Raw genomic sequence first — 20,009 nt, forward strand, 5'->3', positions numbered from 1 at the left:
TTCGCTCCGAAGTGCGAATTAAGGTAATTAAGGTAATGCAAATATTCTGTTGCCATAACGTTACTATGTTTCGAAATCATAGCTAAAAGTTTGGTTGCCGCTAGACTACTAACTTTATTGCTTTGTGGTGGACATATAAATGTTCTGCTACCATAATGTTACTATGTTTTGAAATAAAAACTAAAACTTTGGTTGCCGCTAGACTAATAATTTTATTGCTTTGTTGAGAACATATAAATGTTCTGCTCTCATAATGCTACTATGTTTTGAAATCATGGCTAAAAGTTTGGTTGCCGCTAGACTACTAATTTTTTTGCTTTGTTGGGAACATTTGAATGTTCTGCCATCATAATGTTACTATGTTTTGAAATCACGGCTAAAAGTCTGATTGCCGCTACACTGCTAATTTTATTTCTTTGTTGAGAACATATAAATGTTCCTAATCTCAAGTGGATGACAAATCTCTAACTTATTAGCCGATTGTCATTGATGGGGATGAGGATGTCTTCTGGTAAAGTTGTCTACGCTGCAGTATTGTCTTTATGAGAAAAAAACGGTGCAAATCAGTTTGCATCGTCGATGCAAAAAGCAGACGGTGCAATAAGGACAGCGCAAATCACTGCAAATCAGTTTGCAGTGTTATTAAAGTTTTCGCCCTTCATAAAACGCGATATTTCTCCCTTGATATATCATTTCCAAACATTGAGGTGAAAATAAACAATTAATCTTGGCGTCTCCTAGGACTGAACATCTGAAGTATCCTTAATCTAACAAATTCAGTGAAGGAAGATTAACCTTCTTTTAAAGAAACGGGAAGCTGTCTAACTTCGGAAATTATTTTGTCAGGAAGCTGTGGTCTACTGTTTGACACCTCTCCCATCGATCGCTTTATGGATAATAACAATAATTAAAGCTTTATTTGAAAATCTTGGAAACATTTCTTACTAGAGTGTTATGCTAATATGAGAAAGTATTGTGCTTTTAATCTTTTTGTTGTGGCATCCCTAATCGAACGTTAATAAAGTTCAGCTCTGAGCGTGTCAACTTCTGATTTGGGTCTTGGTAAATCCCCTCAGGGATAAAATAAGTTATCTATTTTAAAAATTTCTATGACCAGCCTATATGAACCCATTTTGTGTTTTGGTATACAATTAGGAAAAAAACTACATCAACAAAAAAAAAAGTTTTACTCTAGAAACTTTAGTGTAGAAGGAATAAAAAAAATTTGTTATGTAAAAGTCTGTCAAACATTATCTACTAATTTATTTGAAACAACTTTCTGAAAAAAAAAAAAATTGTGAAAAAAAGTAAAGAACCGTATTATACTTAAATGAGCAGAAATACAGTCTTATAATAATCCAAGCTCGAAATGACCAAAATTACTATCAAAGATAACATGAATTATTATATCAAGCATAAAGATAACAGTTTCTAATATAGATGAATAAGTAAATCTTAAAACTAGTAAAAATTAAATTCAGTATCAAAGTCTAGCTTAAAACGGACAAAATCACTACAAGTGAAGTTTGACTACTGCCCCCTTTCCTCTCCCCTAACCGTACTAGCTCTAAAGCCTAGTACTTAATTTGCCTTTTATTATAAATTATACGTATTTTGAACTGATTGCTTCAATTTTTCAAAGCATCAACAAAAATAAAAATAAGTAAATAATCAAGATGACAGGAATAAACTAATGAAAACAAACTGAATATCGGGCATATAATCATAATAATTCCTAGAAATCTCAGCAATTAAATACTATGTTTCACATATTTTTTTTTAATATTAGATTATATAAAAAAAAGCTTTATAGTGGATTTTGTTTTCAATAAGCACACACGACGCATGATGCAATGTGTTTCGTTTGTTCTTTTATAATGATTTCTGGTAATCTTGAGTTTGAATTGCTATAGGCCTTGTTTCCACTGGTCTTGAGCTTAACTTTGCTCTTTACTTTTTTTAAAATTTCATTGTCGTAATTTAAAAAAAATTTATTTCTGTTATTGATTGACAAAATTTTTTTTTATTGATTAATATACTGATTATTTTTCCAGTTTTTACGTCTTCGGCTTAAGAATCTGAATATTGGATTCAAACTAATTAGTTCTAATTAGTTTCTTTTGATTTTTTTTTCATTATCACCCTCAATATTTCACGAAAGTTTCAACTAAATGCCATAAATCGTTCCCGAAATATTGCCGATACGCTCCTTTGAAAAGTATAAATAGTGCTTTTTGATCGAATTCAACATTCACATCAACATTTTTTTAACTGAATACCCTTAGTTGTTAACTAAGTTGTTACCCTTAGGGATGAACTCATTCATCCCTTTCTTGGTATCAAAGTATAGCAATTGTTGATTTAATCCTATTCGTCTTCTGATTTTTTCGTCGTTTGATTTAATCCTTTTTTTTGTAAGCACAAGCACCATTTGGTTTTATGACTACGAGAGATTGTGCAAATAAAACCGATTCTATTCTATTGTTCCCAAGGTATTATAAACACCATTTTATCAAGCTTGATGTACATAGTTTATTGATTTAGTTCAACGTCCCCTGAAAGTTTAAACTAGTTTAAGGTGTTGCACATAAGCTCTTTTGACTGCAGAGATACAGATACTTGTATTTGGGTTAGGTTAAACTTCTTCCTCAACTATCTCTGAAAGTTTCCACTGAATACCCTTAACTGTTCCTATGATATAGAAATACCATTTTGACAACCAGTGTGCATAGAGTGCCTCATAATTTAGATCAACGTTCCTAGGCAACATTTCTTGAAATTTTGAACCCGTGCTGCATCTAAGGGGGAGAGGGAGTGAGCTGTCCGGGTAGAAAGCCCATGGGTGGTAAAACAAGCTAAAGAGCAAATTGCAAAGAAAAACTTTCTAGAAGGAGAACTGATTTAACGTCTGAACTTATCTGAATTACATTACCCGAGTTGTTTGTCCTTCAGAATTACATGTTTTTAGTAGCCTCTGGCGTTTCCTTCCTGTTTTGTTTTAAGAGCTCATTTGTGCATTGAGATGATAGAATTACGCAATGGACAGGGTTGAAGCTTCGAGGAGTGTCAGCTGCCCACTTAAGTTAGTGTATTAGATATATCCCCCTGTTTAATAATTTTAGGAGTTTCTAGGGGCACTAGTTCACGAATATGGAGGTAGACAACAATTTACTGTTTCTAATGACACAAAAAAGGTATTTTTTGAAGTCCGTCGAGTATGTTCCAGCGTATGAATCCAATGCGATTTTATTTTGTTTAGTCTGTTACAGCAAAAGCCATGCGTCATTACTCCGTAAGTACGATTGCGCTGAGACGATTTCGAAATGAAAGTAATAAGCTTTAAGCTAGACAAATCTTTTGTTGGTAAACAAATACCATGTTCCCACGCAAATTTATCATCAGAATCTTAAGGTATTGACGTTACCATTTTTGCACCATTCACAGCGAGGCTCAAGCTGACTCTTGGATTTGTACATTTAAATTAAAATCAGAAGCTTAAGGCAAATTGGGGCATTGGTAGAATTGGCAACAGAAAATGAAGCGCTTGTAGAAATATACCCCTGTACTCGTTTTAATAGCCGCAGGAGGTGTGTGTTCGTACTAGATTTTTTCTTGCACTTCAGAGATGAAAAAAGACGTTTGCTGAAACCAAAGTTAGAAAAGTGGTACCCTAAAGAAAAAACGGCGATATTTCAAATAAAGTTTTGATATTCATACTTCATTCCTGAAAGGAGCATTGATTTTGTAAAACAGAAAAAAGGCATTTTCAATTTGGCATTTTGTTCTCTACTATTTGTTCAGGACTTAGGGTTAAGTTGTAAAATATAGAAATTACCAATTTTTGGGCTTTTACAATATGTTATACAGGACAAGAAGATTTTTCTATAGAATGGAAGGTTGGCTTCATATATCTTCTTCTTCCGTCTCTTCTTCCGAAAGAAACATTGAATTTGTAAAATAGAAAAAAGACATTTCCAATTTGGTATTTTTGATTCTAAAGTAAGTACATTGGTTTGCTTTATAATATTAAATGGAAAAACATGTTTTTTCAACTGAAAGTAAGGAGCAATATTGAAGCTTGAAACGAATAGAAATTACACCGTCCATAAGGGGGGTTTCCCCCATCTAAATTTCTCACTTTTTATGCTAAAGGTTTTTACAGCTTATCATTCCAGTTAAACGACTCTTGTTTTTTCAGGAGTCGTTCTTAAAAAATCAGAAAAAAAAATGAAACTTTAGCATAAATAGTGAGGGTTTAGTTGAAGGCAGCCTAATACCCGGAATAATTCCTGTTAGTTTTAAGTTCTAATGTTACTCCTGACTATTACGTAATTTTTTTTCAAATATTGCCAAGAAATTCGATCATCCCCATTCTTTTTTATTTTTCAAATATTGCGAAGAAAATCACCCATCCCCTCAATGAAAGCCTTCCCACGCGAATAATTCCTCCATAGAAAATGGATGGCATTGTCCCTTTGGACCATGCCATCCTCGCTGAAAGTTCGTCCACGAAAATGTCACGCAGATATCCCCCTCAATAAATAAGAAAACTGTTCTTATTGATTTCTAATCATTTCTCAAATCATGCTGAAATCCCCCACCCCCCTATAAAAAGTTTTCTCCCCATAGAAATTTTTCTGCCACGGAATATTCCCCCATAGAGAATTGTGTGTCCAATTTCCCATAGAAACAAGAAAATATGTGCTACTGCCCTTGGAAATAAGAAAAACGTGCTAGTTCCCCTTAGAAATAAGGTATAGGTGCACCATTCAAGGAGTAAAACCCTGAAAATTTGATGTACCGCCCTAAGGAAATTCAATATTGGTACACCATGTGGTGAGTAACCCCCTGGATATGCAACAGGAAATTCAATACAGGTGAAGTTAGAGACTCCCTGAAGATACAATGTAAACTATGAGGCTTCTACTTACGGTAAAGCTGTATTCATGTTCATTGTTTCTTATGACTTGATTATGGAAGATATAGCTACTAGACCTTGACAAAAGAAAATGTTTTGAATATTGACTGATGCTGTTAGAAGTACCTGTGAACACTGCTCCAAAATTTGATTTATTCATTCTATCAGCAAACGAAAGATTTTTATAATTTTTTTTTGGATCCCTATGAAAAGTTTCCAATGAAAAATTAGCAAGCGAGATTCACTGACAAAAGAAAAATGACCAAGAGAAAAGATTGCCACGCGGAAAAGGCTTTCAAAGAAGGAAAATCGTTTACTTACGGCTTTGCTAAAAGCGAGTTTTCCAAAATGCTTGTGTTGATAATAGCCATAGGCTTTAAATACGCACGGAAAAGCCAACAGAAATGACTGAGATGAAAAACTGCTATGACAGAAGATGAAAAGCGATTAGTGGCTAAATTGACCGTGAAGAGTAAACTTTAAAATGACGGTAAAAAGGAATAGAACAAACAAAGTATATCCAGTAAAATATTGAGTCTACTTGAAGTTGTTACTATGGTATGTTTGTGCAGTTTTTGCGACTTAATTTTCTCAAATAACGATAATCACGAGCGTTTTAAGGATTGCACGCCATCTTGCCAACTTTCAAAACAACTTAAAATGAAAACCGTTGCTGATATATGTGTGCCAAACTCGGAGGAGCATTAACTGAAAAACTATCGGTTGAAACTAAAAATTTAGCTCGTGAATTTTGAGGTTAATTGGTAGAAAAAGGACGTTGTAAAACTTCTTGTAGCGAATTGTGAAATTTCAATTGTGGAAGTGCATGGACCCTAGGGTGTTAACACGCAGAGGGGTCTTTCAGTGATTCAATTCACTTCACTATGTGTACCAAAAATGAGATTGAATTGTTCATAGAAATACCATACGGCTAAGAAAAGGCACGTATCTAGAATATAAATACACATTTTAGCTATCTCTAGCCAAATTTGATGTAATTATGTCAGATATTTACGATATGTACCTATACGATACGGTATTCTTGATATTAAGCAAAAATCCCAGTTAATTTTTTTTCTACCTGTAACATCATTTTCAAAGACAAGAAGGTCAAAATTACAACCACCCTTTTCATGTATTTTCCATTTATTGTTCCATTTGTTTCACAGAATACAGTTGTCCACTGTCTCCTCCCAGATCACCACATGTTACATAATAGTGTGAATTGGCCTTCTATTTTATTATGTTGCCCTTGTAACGTGAAATTCAATCTGTTTTAGAAGTATCCCGATTTGTCATACACAAGTGCTTACTAAAGTGTTTTCATTACCAGTGGGTGGTTGTAATTTTGACCTTCTTGTCTTTGAAAATGGTGTTACTGGTAGAAAAAAAAATTACCGGGATTATCGCTTAATATCGAGAATCCCGTAATTTTTATGTCCCGATACGATACGGGATTCTCGATATTAAGCGATAATTCTGGTAATTTTTTTTTCTACCAGTAACACCATTTTCAAAGACAAGAACGTCAAAATTACAACCACCCTTTTCATGTATTTTCCATTTAGTGTTCCATTTGTTTCACAGAATACAGTTGTCCACTGTTTCCTCCCAGATCACCACATGTTACATAATAGTGTGAATTGGCCTTCTATTTTATTATGTTGCCCTTGTAACATGAAATTCAATCTGTTTTAGAAGTATCCCGATTCGTCATACACAAGTACTTACTAAAGTGTTTTCATTACCTAACAGTGTGTATATTTCTTTTCAGTAATCATGTTTGGTTATCGCTGAATTCAAAAAGAATTTACTTTTCCATGCCATATTTCCAAGACCTCATTTCGTTTCAAACCCATTTTCCCTTTCATGTAAGAAGAGTTGGGTAAAATAAACTTGCTTAAATTTAGTGACATCAATGGTCACAATGAAAAAAATTTAAATAATTATTGATAGATTTTTTTTTCAATTTAACACATAAATATAAATGTAAAAGGGAAAGCTCAATAATAGTCAAAGCTAGGTTTTCTTATGTATCCAGAAAAATTATGAATAAGAATTATGAATTATTTTCCATATTTCTTGATCTAGTATTTTATTGCATTTTCCCAAATACTCCATGGAAGATTGATATTCTCGCCTAGTCTACAATAGCTTATAGCTTGGCAGTCTCTGAGCATTGAAGTGGGTTTTTGAAGTTAAAATACCAACAAGTTGCCTTAAAAATACTAAAGGATAACCGACTTTGGCGTAAAGCTTTTTTTCTTTCAAACACATTTTTTTTTCTAGTCCTTTGCAATGGTCAGAGACTCTTTCTGAAAGATGCTCAGTGACGCTTTTGGAAAGATACTCTCCATTACACCGTAACAAACAATAATAATAATAGCAACAATAATAGTAAGTTCTATTATAAGACGAATAAGGTCATACAAACCAATATTTTAAATCCCACGCCATATTGTCATTACTTAAAAAAAATTATCATCTGTCCACTTCTACAATAAAAAAACACATGAAAAAAAACACACACACTTGAATTACTCTCCTTTCTTTATCACTCCACTAATATATTTGCAAACCGGAAAGATTATCCTTTATGAAGTCGTCTGCAGGATACCCAGGAATTGTAAGGTTTCACACTAGAAAAAATTACTTCTCAAAAGGGAAAGCTGCTGACACACTGCTAGAATATGCGTTACATCCTCCACTTTCACTCCTAGATTACATTTAGGGCAAGAACAGTCAGCGTCAGAGGCCAGTCTTTTTAAATCATACAACTTCTTTCTATTTTTCAATGCTGAACTTTGAGCAAATTTTAATGGCTTCGGCTTCTCTGACTTAAACTCCATTTTACCTATTTCTGTATGCTGTTCAGGCATTAGCCTCTAATGAAAAGAGAACAACCAGTTAATTTTCAACCCCACTTTTGCTGCCTATCCCTGAAGGACTTACAGAGCGTTAGTCAATTGGTTAATTGAGTCGGCACGTAGTGCCAGTTCATTTGCGAAGTCAGTAAAATAAATCAGACTTCATTAATAGACAAAGTTAAATGGCTTTGTTAGTCCATTTTATTTAAAAGGAAAGACCGTGGATATTGATGGAAATGCAGGAGGAAGGGGAAAAACGTATTTTCTAAAATTTAGAGGGGGGATTTTTTCAATTAAAAGGAAAATGAAAAATACTAAAAAGACGTTTTCAAAACCCATAGAAATATTATAGAATATTGAATTAGAATAGATAACTTCGAAGACCACACTGCCTTTTCATGACGAAAGTAAAACAGTTCAAAATAGGGATTAGTTGAACTCAATTTATGATAATTTGCTGAGGTCAAATAAAGTAAATATCTCCTCTCACCTAAGAGCTATGACCTCTGTCCACGTAATATGTCAGACAAATCTAATGAACCGGAACCGAAAAGGTCAAAGAGATTTGCTTCCGCTGTTGCATTGAAAAAAATAAGAGCAATAACTATATGTAATTAGTTTATTGGGTATAAATTTTGTTTGTTTTCATTAATGTCTTTTAGTTTTACTGCTGATGATGGACACTGTATATGTGTCCGAAATATCCAGTTAAAAATTTATATTTGTTTCACTGTCAATTAAAAGGTTTCATCCCTATTTTGAGCTGTTTTACTTTCGTCATTGATGAAAGGGAGCTATGGCCCGAAATATTTTACTAAAACAAAAACAGTTGCATCCGTGAGAACTAAATCTCTAAACTGCAGACCAAAGAGCAGGAGACTCATAGTTCGTACCATGACGTAGTCTATTACAAAATTGAAAAGCCCGAGATGGCGGTACGCCCTGATGGACAACAGTTTTTATGCCGAATGTAGTGCTCCGTTTACCTTTAACTTAGACACAACTCTGTCTTTTTTAAAAAGGTTTTTAAACAGCTTGCAGTATTTGTCACGTAGCCCTGTTGATCAAGTACTTTAGGAAACTGCCATTTCCTAGAAAGCCCTCTCTAACGTTAATCCTTCTTCAATACCAACCAGGAGGGGATACTAAAGTTTTTCAACTTTCCCCTCCTCTAAAACACAAATACATACGCGCAAACACACACAAAAATGCAAATCGAAAAAAAAAGAAATCCAAAAGCCACCTAGATTTCAGTAATACAAATAGAGAAAAGAGAGAGAGTGGGAGTGAGAGAGAGAGAGAGAAGGAGAGAGAACTTAAAACACACATACTATTTGAACAACACTGAACGCATGTACTAACTTGGGAATATTTTTTGTCTTGCGGTGGGAGGACAAGTTCGTTAGAGACCATCTTAAACAGAAAATTATAAAAAAAATGGACAATATAGAAACAAACCACAGAATCGGGACGTTGGAGTAAGAGTACGGTCTAAGCGGTAATTGGAATATAACAAAACTTTTTGGTTTCAATGCAGATAGTGTAATGTTCCGATGGAATATTTGGATTGCCTCCCCAGTAAATGGTTTTGGTTATAAAGAAAAGATAATAAAAAAATTAGTATCTGTACTTATAGGTTGTTGAAAGAGTTGTTTATCGGTCACAATTTTTCAGTTGGCTGGCATTTCTAGTTTAACACAGCTTAAATTTTAATATATAATAAACTTTCCACACATTCATAACTTCATCAATAAGAACACAACACATTCATCAATAAGAAAAAAGATTATCCATATATCCTCGGCCATCGCCCTTGCCGGAACCTTCATACTCTAACGTCTTTCAACTTCATACTTTCATATCATTTTACTTTCGTATCAGTTTTGTATAATTTTTAATTATAACTTTTTGTATCATTTTAATAACGACGAGGTTTTTCGTATCATTTAGTATTATACTTTTGTATAATTAGATTATCAAAGAATATCCATATCAAGTATTGTCCTTCATACTCTAACGTCTTTCAACTTTCATACTTTTATATCAGTTTTAATTATAATTTTTTGTATCATTTTAATAACGACGAGTTTTTTTCGTATCATTTCGTATTATACTTTCGTATCATTTTATACTTGAATATCTTCAATATTTTAACTTTCCACGCATTCCGCTGCGGAAATTTTTAACCCCATGGCTTATGACTTTCGTATCATTTTAGACTTTAATATTTTCAATATTTTAGCTTTCCACGCATTCCGCTACGGAAATTTTTAACCCCATGGCTTATATATCGAATCAATCAGCGAGAACAATATCAAACAGTTCGTGGTAACGAACTGTAAGTAAGGAGCGACCCGGTTCAATAGTAAGTGAAACTCTAAAAACAGAATTTTGATATCAATAGAATCGGCTTATTATGCTGATTTCAAATTTGTAAGTTTCAATATGTTTAGTCTTACTGATTAAAGGCTACGAGCCTGAGAAAATTTGCCTGATTTCCGAAAACTGGACGAAGTTTCCTATAAACGTACTACAATCTTAATGACAATTACACCATCACATTCAGCGTATCAGAAAGCCCAAATGTAGTCGTTTCAAGCTTTGATCTGCAGAAATGTGAAATTGTGTATTTTTTTACCAGAAGTAAGATCATGGATGCGTGTTTTTTTTTTGTTTGATTTTTTGTCTGTTTCTCCCAGGAATGTTGTTGTCAACCCAGTGGTCCTAGAATATTGGAAGAGGGCTCATTCAAACGAAATTAAAAGTTCTAGCGCCCTTTTTAAGTGACAAAAAAGTTTGAAGTGCAACCTTGCCCCCTCCCCGCCCTTTTTTCCAAAGTCGTCTGATCAAAATTTTGAGATAGCCATTTTGGTCACCATAGTTGAAAGGCCCAATAACTATGCCTTTGGATATAAAATCACAGTCCCAGGAGAAAGGTCTTTAAGTCATAAAATTTGCCCATTTTTTATACATAGCATTTACTATTGTGAAATAGGTATACATTTTCGGAAGAGGAGTGAATTTTTTGCTGTGGGTTTTTCAAGGGATAATTTTCTATGAGGAGGGAAGTTTCCAGAGAATGAACTCGTCAGGGAAAATTATAAGCTTGGGTAATTTGCCAGAATTCCTATACACAAGTCTTTTTAAATGCCTTGTTTTTTGTTTTGCGTCTCAATTTTACGTGTAGAGTTGTTAAGGGTAATTAAGAACAACATTAAAACTAAAACAAACAGAAATTATTACGTGTATGAAGGGTATTACCCCTTCTCAACACCTTGCTCTTTACGCTAAAGTTTAAATTTTTTCAAAATTCTTTAAGAGCGACTCCCAAAACACAAGGGTCGTTTAATTAGAACAATATGAAGCTTTTTTTTAAGTACCAAGCAACGTTAGCGTAAAGAGTGAGGTGTTGAGGAGGGGGCAATCCCCTTCATATACGCAATAAATTTTTTTCGTTTTAAGTTTTAATTTTGCTCCTTACTTTCAAGAAAAAAACTTGCTTCTTTTAATTTAATCCATATGAAGTACTCCCCCTTATACCTTAAAATCTTTTTCACACATTAGATTTTCTCTCATTTCGAAGGATTTCTCTCCGCCTGGAAGGACTTACCGATAGATAAAACTTCTTAATCAAAAGCTTAGGGTCTAATAATTGTCTTAGGATCTTATATATAAGACATAGGATAAGCAGTCATCACATTCATCTTAATTGGAGTCAGTGTCAAGCCTAAGAGCCTCAAAATGATAAAGAGAATGAGGAGAAAGGGGGCTTACCAATCCGGACTGCAAGAGTGTTTTGTATTATGTTTGACGGCTTTCGTTTTTTTTTGTAATTATTGACATTATTTGATAGATTCTACATAAATATCTCCCTTACAATAGAACACTCAAAACTATCCAGATCAGGTGCCAAATCATATTTTTTGGGGGGAGGGGAAGGGAAACTAGTTTTGCCCAAAAATGAGTTAATTGAGCAGATTGTACGAATATTATAAGAAAAATTATAGAAACCTCACATTTGTTAGAAAGGGAATAATCCAGAAGGTATTCCTCCTGTGTTTATGACTGATTTTGGTACAATATCCCCGGCTAGGGAAAGAACCAGTGAGATGGCTCCTATCAAAAGGTGATTTCAGGCCACTTTTTCAAACTTGAGATCTTCACATGTCTTGACTTAATTTGCTCTGCTCGACAGACTGATATTTCGAAAAAATCGACGTAGCTTTCCGATTGACTTTTTTTGGCTCTAAACAATCTCTTTGGTTTTAGGCCGGGTACTCTGGTATTCCATAGTGTCTTCGCCACTAAAAAAACAGTTGCTCGAAGACGAGGACAATATCATAACTTTCAACCAAATTTGTAGAGGTAGTTTTCCTGTGAAGGAAGCACCTCCGAGGAAAAAAAAGGTACATCTCTCAGTTTGGGTCGCATCCCGAGATTAGACGTCAGTCAACTACAGGCTTGAAAGCTAAAAATATGAGTAGATTTCTTAGCGCTCTTCGAAAAGCTCTTCTTGTGCAGGTTACATTTGTTCAAAAATTGTTGAGTGGCTAAGCTGTGTTTTGGTTGAATCGTCTGCAAATAAATTAGTTAGACTATTATTCCCCCACAAGTATCGCAAAAGATCATTATCATGTTTCAAAAACAAATCAGGCCTAATGCACAAACCTGTGGGACACCAATATCTTCAAGGTTTATTTTTGAAGTGTATTGACCGCCAATATTCACCATGATCTGATGAACACAAAGATATACACTGTGTTAACCCGAGCATTTGCAATTAATTACAATAATTCATTGAATAAGCATAATTATTGTGGTCTATTGAACACAGTTTAAACACCAAAAGGAAATTTTTACAAAAAAATTCAGCATATTTTGCAAACCCTTAGAACCTTTGAAACTAACGAAAGGATTGTTAGCTTATGCTAATAGATATTGCAAGGAATTTTTCATCTGTAAAAGGATGAATTGCAGCTTATTGAGCTCTAAACAAGCAAATAGTTAATTGCCACAGTTTTCAATAAGTTTTTTTTTGAACGCAACTCAAAAATTACAATAGCAATAAACAAATTGAACGCAGGTAGGATTTTATGATTTGTACTTCCCTTCTCGCTTACCTAAGTCTTACATTTTATTAAAATGATTTTCATGGCTTAGAAAATTAAGGGCGCTTGCACTATCACATGCACCGCTCTAACGCTGCCTACGCATAGCACCATTGGCTTTAAATGTATTGACTGGAAAAGGTGGTCATGGAAGCTTCTGTGGGGACTATTTCGATTGGAAATTGAAAATTTTATTTCCCTCTTTTAGAGATGTCAGTGATTTTAGGGTGAACAGCTCCACACCCTTGTCACTTATTGTTACCTTCCGTGGCCTTTATAACTCAAAACTTTCAGATATTGCCCTTTGAATCAAAATAATCAAACATTTCGTTATGGGAGGGGAATAGAGGGTATAGAGATAAGCCAAATATTTTTTTCTTTGCCAGTTTAAAACTTAATGCACAGGGAAATTGCTTTGGGACACCCTTCCTCCCAAAAAAATAAAAACAAAAAACGAATAAAAAAGCCATAAGAAGGGTAAAGAAACAGAAAGGGTGCGAGATCCTTGTCCTTAGGTCCTTGTGCCAAGGAACTCAAGCGCAGAAGAAAACATATTAAAAATATGGGTTCCTAAGAAAAGGGCCCTACAGAGTGCTATAAAAGGGTTAAATATATTACCATATCATTTGAAGCCTACAGTTGGTTGGGCCAAGAGTAACCAAATTCAAAATGATAACTGTTCCAGAGTACGGTTCTTCCAAAAAACAGGGACCAAATAATGGCCAAAAAGGTTTTTACCACTGGCTCGAAGTCCTTCAGCTGTGAAAATCCCAATACAGAATTATTTTTAATAATGGTTCCCCAAGTGGGGCCCGAAAAGGGTCAAAACCATTTATTACTTTTTATTTTCTATGGAAGGAGCTTGGACCAAAAGTTAGTTTTCTTGCTGTGGGCTAACTTGCCGTGCAATGACCACAAGAGAAGAGATAGTTAGAAATTAAAAGTTACAATTGTTTCCTCTACGATAATTTTGTCTTTTTGTTTGCTCGTTGACCTTGTGCCGTTTATTTTTATGGTGAAAACCAGATTGAAGTATTTAATTTCTCCTCTTCTTTGAGTCTAATATCTATTGAAAAGAATTTACCATCAGTCTAGAGGTCTATTTTATTAAAGTTTCCATAGCATTGATAATTCAAATTTTCCTTACAAACAGCCACTAATACGTTTTACTAAGAAAGGATCGATCGTGCTAGATACATCAGACTTTAAAGGCTTTCTAAAATTCTATTATTCAAAGGGTTGCATTTAAATTAGCCAGCCAGGATAGTTGAAAAGCATAATGGTCATACGTCAATAGCTTTCAATCGTATCAATAGCTCTTTTTTGTTCGAGTTAAATCAAAATAAAACAAACGACCAGATGTTGTTAAAAAAAAATAATTTCTTGGTCTTTATAATTTAGCTAATTCAATGTTGATCGATTTCAATATTTCTAAGTATCAGTGTCACTGAATTATGGATTCAGTATTGATAATTTTCAATAATTTCAGTCTGATTTAATTGATTTCCAATTTCATCATTAGAATTGTAGGGACATCATAGTAAACACGGTATGGTCGAATTAGTAAAGAGCAATGCGTTCCCCATGTTTACCTATATGTTTCACCCCACTTCATTATACAGAAAACTTTTTGAAATTACGTCTCATAATTAAAATTTACTGTTAAGTTGAACCTGAATGTAAAAAGGATGGTATCTTTAAAATAGGTTTGCTTGGAAAATATTTTAACTACACTTTTTCTTTAAAGGGTTGCATTTGAATTAGCCAGCCAGGATAGTTGAAAAGCATAATGGCCATACGTCAACAGGTTTCAACCGTATCAACAATTCTTTTTTTTTTCGAGTAAGTACAAAGAATCATAGTATTTTTTTTTTTTTTAACTAGGTTTACTTAGAAAATATTTTAACAACATTGTTTCTTTAAAAACCTGCTTTTTTATTTCTGCTACAATTTTGGAGGCTAACACAACACATTTTGATCTTACAGAAGAAGAATATGAGCTACTGTTGTGGTTTAGTACTTAGCAGTATGGAGGCATTATTCAGACGCTGGCCCTACCCCTTGTCCCTACTGCGATAAGATAATGTCGGGGTCAGCCTGGTTGGAGTTCAAAAAGACTACTCGCTCTTTATTAGGCTGCAGCTACTGCTCCAAACATGAATGAACAATCATGGACATCTTTGAAGGGGGCTCATTGAATTATAATCAAAAGTGGTATCCGTATATTTGGATCACTTTGATGAATTTTGACCTAAAGAACACGTCAAAGGCTATTGAAGACCATGGAATCAAATGGGTAAGTGAAACTCTCCCACGCTTCAGTTATGCTGAAGATTTTAGTGTCCTAGAAGGAAAAATGAGCAAAATGAATGCTTTTTCGAAGGTTTTGAGAGTTCAGGGTGGAAAAGTAGATTTGAAAATTAATGTTAAGTAGACTAAGTCATCTAGACAGGGTATATAGTAAGGTGAAGGGAATGTCGGGTAACCATAGGGTCGATCCACTGAATAACTTCACTTGCCTGGTTAGTGATAACAGTAAACATGGTGTATACAGTGAAGATGTTACAAGTGGAATAACCTAGGCTTTTCAGGCTAACAAGAATTTATTATAGGTATGTGAACTAAGAATACAATATCGGAAGCTGATACATTACTGCCAATATTGTCAGTAATGACAATGGTCAAGTGTCTTGCTGTATCTGTAGATGAATTGCTCCCTAATGGCACACCTATAGATATAAAAACTGTGCATAATATACCAGTTCAAAACCATTTTTGATTTGGCTCAGTAAAAAATCTTAGTTAAAGGATTTTTCTTGAGATATCCAGTGAAGGCCTTCAGCTAAAAAAAAAAAAAAATCATAGGTATTTTGCCCATATGCAAGGCCAACTCGGGATACTAGATAAAATGAAATGCCACAAAAATGATATCTCATTCTTCATCAATGTGCAAAAATAATAAAGTTTCTTATCTGGTACGAAGTATATTAAATGCATTCAATACAAACAATTTTAGTTTTTCATAAATTTCTTACGTTTTCTGTACAATTCGTTCATTTTTGGTATTTAATTAAAGCGTCATTAAGTCTCTTTCCAAAATCCTGTGCATTTCTCCCTAACACAAATTACTGTTAATGCCCACATCTTATTCTAAGGAAAATAGCTTTCATCTAATTAATATTTATATCTTAGAAAGCGCAGTTGATTGGCTAAATGAAACTCATGTTAAATTCTTTTTTGAAGTGGCTGAACTTGTACCGTTACTATTCTACGATGGATGCACACTTTTCACCACCTGCTTGACATATTGGAACCCCACATGTGCCGAACATTTTTGCCACTTTTGATGCAGTTCCGCCATGCTTGGTATAGTTATTCTGCTATTGGTGCACTTAAGTCACACCTGGCCCATTTCTTCCACATTTGTAACACTTGTTCCGCGCATGGTACGAGTCCGCCATAAAACTATTCGTAATAATTTTTCCGTTCCTCAACGCTTCATATTACTGGGTTATTCGGAAATTTTAGGATCCTCATTGTGCTAGATATCACTACCTAAGCTTAGTTTTCGCACACAAAAAAAGTGTAATGTATTTTATTCAGAAAGGATAACTATTATTACAGTTAATATTGAACGTGGAATATTATTTGAAGAGTAAATTTATGGACATTCAAAAAAATATCCAAAAAGCCCCTCGAAAATGGCGTCAAAAATGACTGGGTTTTCACCCGAAACGAATGAAACTATTTGTCTTTTTGTCTGAAACACAGTGTGAAAAACACAGTTGTCTGAGCACAAAAGACACACACGTACGCAAACACAGGAACAAGCCTACACACATTCTTTGCTATTTTTTTAATTACAAAAGGCACTAAATGTAACAATTTCCTTTAAGAAGAGCTATTAAACAGTTCTCTATGATTTTTCATTGCCCAGCTATCTGAGTTGAAAGAAAAACGAAAAAAAAAAAGACTCCTTCAATGTAGAATGTCATAGATAAAGCCAATTTTCTTGTTTCAAGCCGACATATTTTCTTTGTGGTAAGTTTTCTGCCTTGCAGTTACGGACAGGGCGGTTCTAATAATGTACTTTGTGTTTCCATCTGACACTATTTGTAGGATTTATGGGTTATTGTTTTTTTCAGTTAAGGACGTCAACGTGTCTCACTAAGTTGCAAGCTACCGCTGCAACCTAGATTGTTTGGCTATCTCAAATGTTGCTTCTCTATAATCTTCATCATTTTGTAACGTTTCCTTGATCTTCTGTTTGGCTCTCTCAATTTTTACTTCTTGATACACCGGGTCTCTTAAATATCTTCTCTCTTAGTTCTTACCTCTCGATACACATGGTTTGTTAAATACCTTTCCTTTTCTCTTTTCAGGATAATGCCTCTATTGTTTGTGCAGCACTGATTTTTTAATTTACGCTCAGCTTGCTCAGAAGACATCATAATACTCATCAAGTGTCGAGTAGTAAGAACCTATCAAAAATCCAACTACCAGTAATAACTACTGCGTGAGATTCTCTTGACTGAAACCCGTTATGATGAACTTAATTAATTCGTGACAAGTAGGTATACTTTCAATTGTACCATCAGATACCTATGAAGTATAAGTTACAAGCGATTAAAGTAAAGAACAAATAGTAAAGCCTATAATAGCTGAAAAATACTGGAAGAATAAAATTGTATAACAAAACTTTCCTTTAAACCAGCATTATCCATTGATTAATTATAGGTAACATTATAATATCGTATTTAATTTTACGCCATATATGGTTGCGACCTAAGATTATTACGTCATTTCTCAATCTTGTACATGAATCTTTAAAATAATCAATATAACTTTTGATGCTGGTTATCCTTAAAAAAATTAATGGTAGCAATGTACCAAATCTCTTTCTCTAAATATATTTAAATGATATCAAATATTGTAACGAAAAGGCATGTGCACGCGTTGTGCACCCTGAAATATAATGGTACTTATAGCAGCTTCATTGATCACTAAAAATGGGAAAGTTTTGGTTTCCTGTCACTTTGTTGAGATATACAAATCTAGGATAGAAGGCTTATTGGCATCATTCCCTAATTTGATTACATCGGGAAAAGCCTCACAACAGCAACATAAACTAGTAGAAACTGATGCTGTAAGGTATATTTATCAGCCGTTGGAAAAACTTTATGTAGTTTTGATCACCACAAAGACGTCAAATATTTTAGAAGATGTGGAATCCTTAAGACTTTTTTCAGAAATTGTTCAAGAGTATAGTTTAACAATTAATGAAGCATGTGTCATGGACAATTCTTTTCAACTGTTATTTGCTTTTGATGAGGTAATCACTCTTGGATACCGAGAGAGTGTTAACCTGCCACAAATTAGGACGTTTACTGAAATGGACTCTCATAATGAAAAGATTCACAAGAGTACCCAAATGAAAGAAGCAAGCAGAAGGCACGATATATTGCATTTGAAATAAGGTGTTTCCCATTGGATTTTTTTGTCTGTGAGCAGTATAGCACCTATTAGTGCAGAAGAAACCAAAACTTCATATCCTGTTTCAAGACCAGTAACGCAGAAAAAAGCATTGCGTCTTCTAACTATGTCTAGAAATGTTGATGCTTTCATAAACCATCTGATATCAGGGGGGGGACTCTTATTTCACCCTCTATGAATGCCAATTCTATTGCCACACATGTGCCTGTCCTACCTTCTGCTCCCGTTAAGATTCGAACTGAAGAAGTGATTCTCACTGCTAGAAGAGACTGTGTTCTTGAGATAATGGAGGTTAATGGATCTGTTAAGCTAGATGTATTTGAAGAGTGTTATAGGAAGATCAGAATATAGTTTGAAAATATGGATACAAAGGGAATAAAGATACAAACCAGTCCTAAAAGCATAGATTGAGAGATATTTAGATCTAGATGTCTAGTTGTTCCGAAGAGCCCTGACGCTGGATTTGTACACCAAGCAGACTCAGAAACCATTAGATGGAAATTTCAAGCAAAAGATGACTCCTTTATTTCGTTCACTATCAACTGCTGGCCCACTGAAAATGGTCGTGGAGGATGCAATGTCAACATTGAGTATGAACTGCAAGATATGTGACTAGAGCTGGAAAATATGTCTGTTATCATCCCATTAGCCCCGGGATGCAGAATAGCCGTAATTTCTAAATGCAAGGGAGAATATACGATTTGTCTCTCGTCTCTTCAATAGGATATACCGGTTATCAGTTCCAATGAGGACACTGGTTTATTGGAGTTCAGTGCATCAGGAATTCCTGACAACCTTTTTCCGATTACAGTATCGTTTTATGTAATACAATCTTTCGCTAATCTTTGAGTTTTAGATGTTGTTGATATTGAAACTAATGACTAAGTGAGGTTCGGCTGAATCACTTCTTTCTACAAAACAGTAGGAAATTGTATAGTGGAAAATGGGAACACTGGAGTTAGGTATCATAAACAGTTGCGTTTTTTTCTAAATTTTGAAGTTCTTTATATCTTAAAAGTTGATAGGTCATTTGATATAGCCAGCTGCCTTACTATACATATTGACGTTTAAAATCAAAGCATATTATAAAGAAATTAATAGAAACTGCTGTTCCAAGTTACGTGGAGAATGATGGTACATATTGAATTGAGACAAATAGAAAAGAGGTTTCTCCTATGTTACCAGTTGATGTAGCAAGGTCTATGGCGTCAGATTATATAGTATATCCAAGCATAAACTGCAAGAAGTGTATATAGAGCCTTTAATTTTGGCTGCTAGCATCTGTTGCGTTTGGTAAAAGTATTCAAGGCTAAATCATTTTCGTTAATAGAACACAGAAATTGCCTGAGACTGTTTGAGTCTTTGTGAGACTCCTCCCCCCTAATAAATTATTTAACAGCGTACAATTTGCCATATATTCAGATAATTCTTTTGTTGGTTTGTATGGTTTCTGCCCAAGAAGAAAAAAGAATAAATTTACACATTGATGCCGGCCTTGAGATAAGCGTGTCATGGAAGTTAGATTGATATACGGGATTTAGTCTTAACTCTGCAAATTTGAAATAGTCAATGTCGAGATAGAATTTAGTTCGAATTTGCTTTACATAGAAGGATAGGGCGAAA

The 20,009-nt window shown here is 34.3% G+C and overlaps 1 pseudogene; it reads left to right on the forward strand.

Moving 5' to 3' along the window:
* The first annotated feature begins 17,868 nt into the window (after nt 1-17,868).
* Nucleotides 17,869-19,323, forward strand: LOC136032478 (coatomer subunit delta-like; annotated as a pseudogene).
* The last annotated feature ends 686 nt before the right edge of the window (nt 19,324-20,009 follow it).

This window comes from Artemia franciscana, chromosome 10, assembly GCF_032884065.1.
Source record: "Artemia franciscana chromosome 10, ASM3288406v1, whole genome shotgun sequence".
Classification (NCBI taxonomy): Eukaryota; Metazoa; Arthropoda; class Branchiopoda; order Anostraca; family Artemiidae; genus Artemia; species Artemia franciscana.